The 8932-nt window shown below is 43.5% G+C and overlaps 1 protein-coding gene across 3 annotated transcripts in view; it reads left to right on the top strand.

Moving 5' to 3' along the window:
* Nucleotides 1-614: 614 nt before the first annotated feature.
* galnt1 (UDP-N-acetyl-alpha-D-galactosamine:polypeptide N-acetylgalactosaminyltransferase 1) overlaps nucleotides 615-8932 on the top strand; it is a 133019-nt gene continuing 124701 nt past the window's right edge. For 2 of the 3 annotated variants that reach the window (XM_080208635.1, XM_080208643.1), the window contains exon 1: nucleotides 3287-3853. The gene's annotated coding sequence lies outside the window, so the exon portion shown is untranslated. Of the gene's footprint in view, nucleotides 2432-3286; nucleotides 3854-8932 lie in introns of those variants that run through there. The other variant, XM_080208651.1, reaches the window with a different exon arrangement.

Raw genomic sequence — 8932 nt, 5'->3', positions numbered from 1 at the left:
AAATCAGAACTGGTGCAGTGTTTTCTATGCTGGGCAAAACATTTTAGGAAGGATTATTTGCCTTAGAGTGCAGATTTATTAGAAAGATACTTGCAAAGGTGACATTACACAAACCAGGATAAAAGGAAGAAATTCTGTAAATACTCAGCCGATCTAGCAGCATCTGTGAAGCGAGGGTCGATGTTTCAGATTAACAACCTTTTATTGGAACTGTGAAAAATAGCAATGTAATAAGTTTTAATCAAGTGAAATGGGGAACAGGAGCTAGGGTTGGGGGATAGGTTGTGCAGAGAGCCTGAAATTTGTTTAAAAAGGTCAGTGAGAGAGTGGAAAACAGCAGAGGTTAAATGATAAAAAGTTGGTGGTGCAAGGCCACAGGGAGAATAGAATGAAACCTTTACTGGAAATAGGATGTGAGGAAGTTAGCTGGCGGAGTCAATTGGTGTTAGCGGGGTTCCCTGGAGACTAGGTATCTCTGAAACTTCAGCCAATACAAAGACTCACGAAACCCTGTGTCCAAGTTTAAAGTGGTATTTGATCATTGATCGTAGGGAGAGATTATTGAACAGTCCTAGGCCTCTCTAGACAAAGAGCAGCCTGACCTCTCCAATAACTCTGACATACAAAGCTTAGGATAGATCAATTATAGATTTTTCATTTCAAATTCTCCCACCTTTCATTAGCTTTGAATCAATCATCTTCAATACACATAAATCATTAATAACACGTCATATACCAACATAACATAGCCAATTGCATTTTACCCTCTGACATAATGGGATTTCATTGATCCATAGAATCTGGATGCTTCTATCCCCTGTTCCTGACTCAACTTTTTCTATTGATTAGCAATCCCAGACCCAAGCTACAAAGATCAAAGATAATATTCCCACCAGTTTTCTCCATGGCACCGGCCAAACCAGACAAGTGCATGTTCTCACATCTGGGAAGGCCTGTCTTATCTGGGCAGTGAATTAATCCTATTCATGAAGATGCCTTGAAAACTTTGCTGTTGGCAACTCTCACTGGTAAGAAATTGCACACTCCGAGGTTTCATTCTTTTCTAACAAAGTGGTTCTGTCTCTATGTTCCCATATCATCATGCCTTGCAGCAACCTGCTTTTGGTTAAAGTTCAAAATTACTTTATAAAATATAGTTAATACATTTAAAATATTAAAATCATAATCACTTGTTTTAAATCTCTCACTGCATTCACATGTATAAACTGTTCCCTTGTTAGCTTATAAGTCTGATTTAGAGTAATTTAACTCAATACTTGTAGTTCTGGTAGTGTCTTAAATGTCTGATGGTTTAAAATTGTCTCTAACCTACTAGGATTTTCTCCCCAACAACAGGCTATTGGTTGATAACCCATCTCCAGAAATGGAGAACAGAGAAGTTGAGAAAGGTATAGGATTGGAGATGGACCTCTCCAGGTATGTCCTTTGCTTCTTTATTTATATCATCCTTTGGCCTGGCAGCACGCACTGTTTTTATTCTGCCCTGTTTTCCAACCTATCAGAGATCTTCCTTTTTTTTCCAACATTTGCACCTTTAAAACCTGTTACATTTCTCACTTTTCCTACTAAGATGAAAACAAATTACTGTGGATGCTGGAATCTGAAACAAAAACAGAAAATGTTGGAAAATCTCAGCAGATCTGACAGTATCTTTGGAGAGAGAAGACTCAGTTGCTGTCAAACCTGTTGAGATTGTCCAGCATTTTCTGTTTTTGTTTCTAATTTTTCCCAGTTCTGATGAAGGGCCATCAACCTGATATATTAACTCTGCTTTCTCTCCACAAATGCTGCTTGTCACTGTGTATTTGCAGCATTTTCTATTTTTATTCCAGATTCCAAACATCCGCAATATTTTGCTTTTATTTGTACACAAACTAAGATTGTATTCACTGGGATTGAGAAGATCGAGATAATTTAATCAAAGTTTTCAATATATTGAGGAAATTTGATATCAGAGAGAGAAATTATTTCCATTGGTTAGGAAATATAGAATTAGGGCTAAAATGTAATCACACAGCGTCGTAACTCTACATTTCTGGCCCAGACTTCCAAACGCGGTCTCTTTAGAAATGGGGAGTATAGCTATTCTGGAAATCCTTCTTCATAGCGCAGATTCATCATGTGTAGTCAACCACCCCTCCCCACCTTTTACAGCACTCGCTGCCGTATTTTGATAAGTCTTCATTTACTAACAGTGATAAGCTCTGGAATATTTACATAGCTTTTCACTATGTTACTGAATGCGCGTGAGTAAGGCAAATCGATGAGGTGGCAAATGGAAGGGTGGTAGTCTGGGTAAGGTGTCAACTGGGTAGGGTGACAGGGTGGGGTAGGGTGGTGAAGTTGGGTCAGAGAATCAGATCGAGTTAGTCGGTTGGGGAGGAGTTGGAAGGTCCGGAGGAGTCGGAAGGTAAGACAGTTTGAAGGGGATCGGTGGGCCAGTGATCGATTGTTAGCCTGGAGTTAGATACGGTTTTCTCCTAACATTTCCAGGGCATCTCTCCAGGTAAGCGAGTTACAACCATTCAAACTCTCCAACTTGAATTCAGAGTTTTGGACATTATGAGAGAATTCCGGACGCAAAGGAATTTCCAGTCAGTCGTTGAATTTCACGGGCAATTCCCAGAGTCTCGGAAATTGGGGACTTCCGAGGGGTCCCCAAGAGCATCTTCTGGAGAACCTCCGAAGTACGACCTTTCGGAGACCTGATGATCTGGGCCAATGGATCTCAGATCAGAAATTCACATTAAATACCGGACTGGGCTGTTGGGGCTCCATTTCTGATTCTTGATCCTAAATTCCTGTATTAAGCAGCCTGGGAGGGCCAGTCGATGCATTATTAACCACATCATCAAAATGTTGTCTCCTCCCACGCCAACATCATGCTTATTTCTCGGGTTGTACTCATACTCGAGGGCTGGTATTTATTCCTGACATTTCCTTGTTTTAAATACAGATTTCCAGCACTTTCAGCTTTGCGAAGGTGCTGTAACTTCTTTTATTTTGAGCTGTTTGCAGTTTCGCATGTCCACGAACGAAAGTGTGCAAAAAAAATCTATGGGATAAATCAAGTGTTAATGAAGTGTTAATGCTCCCTTTACTCTCACCAAAGGAGATTCTCAAATTTAAAAAAAGTAATAAATTCGGAGATGCGTGAGAGAGACAGGGAAAGTCCGAACGGAAGTGTTGAGTAACACACACAGCTTTCCCCAGCCCTCTGCAATGACGTGGATGGTTCCGCCGTGGTTTCAGTTCCGGGTGGCGCTGCTGTCCTTTCCCCAGTCGGAGCGGAGCGCGAGGGGAGGAGAACGTAGCGCGAGTACAGCGCGACTAACGGTTAACGGTTTGGCGGCTCGGCCGAGCCCGCGTCACAAAGGGGCAGGCGCGCGTGAGCGCGGAGGACGGCCTCGTATCCCGGGCGGCCCGGCTCATGTCACGGCGGTGATCAGGCCGGCGGCGGGATGGTGTGTGCTTGCGCTCCTCGCACCGCCTCTCCGTCCTGTGGAGCTAATTCCCCGCCGAGGGCGATCTGCGAGCAGCGGAGTGATCGAGACTCGTACCTGGCCGCCTCCGACCTGCTGCTGCTGCGTCTCGCCCGGACACTGAGAGCCAGCGGCGGCCTCTGAGAGAGGAAGAGAAGGCAGAGAAGATAAAACCTCTGACTGGCGGCGGCGGCGGCGGCTGGCCGCCTCTGACAAGGGCATTGACTAACTCTCCTGACCGCTCTTCAACTCTCTGCGGGGTGAGGTCTGAGTGAAGATGTGTCATTAAACAAGGGGAGAGAGAGAGAGAGAGAGTCAGTCCATCCACCCACACACACCCAGTAAAAACGGTAAGTGTCAGATGGAGCCCGGCTAAAACGGTCATTACTTGAAGCTCAGAGTTGTTGAAAGAGGAAGTAGGATGTCTTTTTAATCCTCAGAAAAAATCGGCCAAGCTTGTGCTGCACTATCCAACAACTTGTGTTCTAATTTCGCAATAAATTGTGCGTGAAATATGTTTTTTTACAAATCTGTAGGCGCGGTGAATTTCAGAGCATGATTTTTAAAGTCAATGAGGTGAGGTCAATGAACTGACTCACTGTGTGTTTATCTGTAATAAACACTCTATATATACTCCCATTTTCCCGATCTTACTTTAAGACTAACACACATTCTGCAGATTGAGCGATCAATGTAGGCTGTACATTTTTTGGACGTGGGGGATTTTATTTTTGGGATCCCGCCCCCAGGTGTAACTTATCCTTTTCCATATTATTGAATTGCTAGTTGAAACTTTCACATCCCCTTTGCTCAAATACAGTCGGTGAATAAGTGCGAAGTTGCTGTCGTTATCAAGTGTCGCCTCAGCTTGCGCCAGCTTTATTTTCGAAGACCGTGTTTTCATTGACGCCGTAGTGCAGTATATTAAAATAGAAGTTGACAAAATATTAATGGTAAATGTTACTTACTATATAAAAATTAAATTCATCGCTCTGGAAACGCATTGTGGATACTTTAACAATTTATCATAATTTTTTAGCGAAAAATAACGAATTAAAGTCATAATGTTTGTTTAATTTTAGTATGACTCAATTATAATGTTTAGAATGAAGCTTTCTAATAAAGGGACGGTTACTACTGTTTTGAACACTTCTGACAGGCTAAACACACAAGATAGACTATGAAAATGGCCACTAGGGGTAATTGGGTATAACATTTGCATGGCAGTAGATGTTGCACGTGTGAACTTTGTAGTGTGTCCTTTTTAACTTTTGTGAAATTGGATTATTTATGGTATCCGTTTGAAGTTACCAATATATGCATCTATTTATTAACAGTAAACGTGAGCTATCCCTTTTACACATTTTAGTGCTTTCAGCTTTTTTCTTCAAGTCTTAATTTATTTCCACTTACTTCAATCCTTTTTAATTTTTGCATTGAATTTGACAAAAACGGGCAGAAAGTACTGCATTATGCAGGGTAACATGAATTGTACTGAGGACCATGGGGTCAGTTTACATACAGGTTGCAGCTTGAATTGTACTTCTACTTTGAATACTTTGTGTTTTCCTGAATACAATTTATTTCTGACCTTTATAGACACTTAAAGGCTTCACCAGAAAACGTGTGTTGTACACAATACATAGTAATATATCTTTCAAATGGATCATACTAGCTGGTTTTCATACAGTACTAATTACAGCATTTATTCAAAATTGCCTACCTTAACATATTTTCTAGTCGCACTGTTTGGCCAAGATATCATTGTTAGCACTAAAAATCATCACAACACATGCAACCTAACAAACTATTTGGAGCTAATCTTAAAAAGAATTAGTTACTCCTTTTCTACTTTTGCACTATTCTCATTTTTTTGAATCCTGTCTCCCCCTATTCTTATGGTGTTGCTAACAAGGATATTGAGGCAAGAAACTCATTAGTGCACTTAAGTTTGTTTCTAAGCGTGGTGGCTGGCATGGTCAGTTATTTGAAAATATGGTTTTGATATATTATTAAACACCATGTGCAATTGCTTAGGTTCAACTTGCATTGGATAACCTTTTCGTTAAGAGGAAGTGAACTGTAGATGTAAAGTATAATATCACAAATTGCAAATATTTGCACAGAATGAATTTCAGAATGTTTTTAAAGCTTTCTAGGTAGAGGTGAGGTCCTGAATGTCCTTCATGCCAGTCAAGTTTGAATCTAAGCTGAAATTGTTCATTTTGGTACTGTTCAAAGGTATTCCCATACCTTATCTTGCTCTTGTATTTGCTTCTTATTTGACTGCTACAACATAGCACGTAGCGAACGCACAAGAGGACCGTGTAAATGGAAATTTTGCAGATTGCATAGAAAATAGATGCAGGGGTATGCCCTTTGAGCCTGCACCACCATTCAATATGATCGTGGCTGATCATACACTCATTGTATCCCATTCCTCCTTCACTCCATACCCTTTGGTCCCTTTAGCCACAAGGGCCATGTGCAGCTTCCTCTTGAACATATCTAACAAACTGGCCCCAACAGTTTTCTGTGATAGAGAATTCCACAGGCTCACAACTCTCTTAAGTGAAGAAGTTCTTCCTCATCTCAGTGGAATGGCTTAGCCCTTATTCTTAGACTACGGTTCTTTGCTCCTGATGTTGGGGAAACGCAGAACGTTTTTCCTGCATCTACCCTGTCCAGTCCCATCAGGGTTTTATGTTTCTATGAATTCTTTCTCATTCTTCTGATAAAGGGGAGGCGGTTTAGAACGGAGTTGAGGAGGAACTTCTTCACTCAAAGGGTGGTGAATCTCTGGAATTCTCTGCCCGTTGAAGTGGTGGAGGCTGCCTCGCTAAATATTTTTAAGAAGCAGGTTGATGGGTTCTTGATAAGAGAGGGGATTAAGGGTTATGGGGAGAGGGCGGGAAAGTGGAACTGAGCCGCGACAGATCAGCCATGATCTTATTGAATGGCGGGGCAGGCTCGAAGGGCTAGATGGCCTACTCCTGCTCCTATTTCTTATGTTCTTATGTTCTAAATTCTTCTAAACAAGCCCAGTTGATCCAGCCTCTCTTCATATGTCAGTCCTGCCGTTCTGGGAATCAGTCTGGTGAATCTTCACTGGACACCCTCAATAGCAAGAAGGTCCTTCCCTAGACTTTAGGAGACCAAAACTGCACACAATATTCAAGATGTGACCTCACCAAGGCCCTGCATAATTGCAGCAAGACAACATTACTCCTATACTCAAATTCTCTTGCTTTGAAGGCCAGCATGTCACTAGCTTTCCTCATCACGGCAAATAGGGTCCAGGTGAAGGCTGGGATGAAAGCGCTTTATCTGAATGCACGAAGCATTCGGAATAAAGTGGATGAGCTGGTGGCGCAGATCGACACAAATGGATACGATCTGGTGGCCATTACAGAGACGTGGCTGCAAGGTGACAGGGACTGGGAGATGAATGTACAGGGCTATCAAGTGTTTAGGAAGGACAGGCAGGAGGAAAGAGGGGGTGGCGTAGCTCTGCTGATTAAGGATAGTATCAAGGTGGTAGCAAGGGATGATATCGGAGCCAAAGAGCAGAACGTGGAATCGTTGTGGGTGGAGATTAGGAACAGCAAAGGGAGGAAGACGCTGGTGGGTGTCGTCTATAGGCCCCCGAATAATGATCTGGAGGTGGGGCGGGCTGTTAACACGCAAATAAGTGCGGCGTGCAGGAATGGGACGGCAGTAGTTATGGGAGATTTCAATCTGCATATTGATTGGTCGACCCATGTTGGACGAGGTGGGCTCGAGGAGGAGTTCTTGGAATGCTGCCGGGATAATTTCCTTGAACAGTGTGTGTTGGAGCCGACGAGGGAGCAAGCTATCTTGGATCTGGTGCTATGTAATGAGGCGGGTAGAATTAGGGACCTTGCGGTGAAGGATCCTCTTGGAGAGAGTGATCATTGTATGGTGGAGTTTCTGGTGCAGATGGAGGAGGAGAAAGTGGGTTCCCGGACGCGCGTCCTTTGTTTGAATAGAGGGGAGTATGGTAGGATGAGAGAAGAATTAGCGAATGTGGACTGGGGGAATGTGTTGGAAGGTAGGTCTGCTGAGGAGCAGTGGAGAATCTTTAAGGAGATCTTTCTTGGTGCTCAGCAGAAATTTATTCCGATGGTTAAAAAGGACAGTAGGAAGAGAGGTAATAAGCCGTGGATAACGAAGGAGGTGAAGGAAAGTGTTAAATTAAAAGCGGAGGAATTTAGAGTAGCTAAGAGCAGTGGGCGAGAAGAGGATTGGGAAAGGTTTAAATGTCAACAAAGATTGACAAAGAAGTTGATAAAGGAGGGTAGGAGAAGCTATGAGGCTGGGCTAGCACTTAATATAAAAAAGGATAGCAAGAGTTTTTATAAATATATAAAAAGGAAGAGGCTGGCTAGGGTGAACGTTGGTCCTTTAGAGGATGAGAAAGGGGAGCTAGTGGTAGGGGATGGGGATATGGCTAAGGTCTTGAATAACTTTTTTGTTTCTGTCTTCACGGAGGAGGACGTGAATAATTTGCCGGGTGTTAGCGATGGAAAGGTGGTAGGAATGGAGGGTCTTAATGACATTACTGTTACTAGAGAGGTGGTGCTCGACAGACTGGAGGGGCTGATTGTGGACAAGTCCCCAGGACCGGATGGAATGCATCCGAGGGTTCTGAAAGAAATGGCGGAGGTGATAGTGGATGCCTTGGTGGTTATTTTCCAGACGTCGCTGGATTCTGGGGAAGTGCCGGAAGATTGGAAAACGGCTAATGTTACGCCGTTGTTTAAGAAGGGTGCCAGGCAAAAGGCGGGGAATTATAGGCCGGTTAGTTTAACGTCTGTGGTAGGTAAAATGTTAGAATCTGTCATTAAGCAGGAAATTGCGAGGCATCTTGAAGGGAATCGCTTGATAGGGCGGACGCAACACGGTTTCATTAAAGGGAAGTCGTGTCTGACAAATTTACTGGAGTTCTATGAGGATGTGTCTCGGGCAGTGGATAGAGGAGAGCCGGTGGATGTGGTCTTTCTGGATTTTCAGAAGGCCTTTGACAAGGTACCTCACAAGAGGTTATTGCAGAAGGTCAGGGGACATGGAGTTGGGGGTAGGGTGTTAGCGTGGATAGAGGATTGGTTGTCAAATAGGAGGCAGAGAGTGGGGGTCGATGGGTGCTATTCAGATTGGGCGGATGGTGACTAGTGGAGTGCCCCAGGGGTCAGTGCTGGGGCCTCAGCTATTTACCATTTATATAGATGATCTGGAGGAGGGAACCGAGTGCAGGGTGTCGAAATTTGCTGATGACACCAAGATTGGGGGAACGGCAAATTGTGCGGAGGGTGTGGAGAGTCTGCAGAAGGATCTAGATAGGCTGGGCGAATGGGCCAGGAAATGGCAAATGGAATTTAATGTTGGCAAGTGTGAGGTGGTCCACTTTG

Source organism: Carcharhinus amblyrhynchos, chromosome 2 (assembly GCF_965287045.1).
Source record: "Carcharhinus amblyrhynchos chromosome 2, sCarAmb.v2.hapA, whole genome shotgun sequence".
NCBI classification, from domain to species: domain Eukaryota; kingdom Metazoa; phylum Chordata; class Chondrichthyes; order Carcharhiniformes; family Carcharhinidae; genus Carcharhinus; species Carcharhinus amblyrhynchos.
Note: the sequence above shows the minus strand (reverse complement) of the source record. Positions and strands in the feature narration are given on the sequence as shown.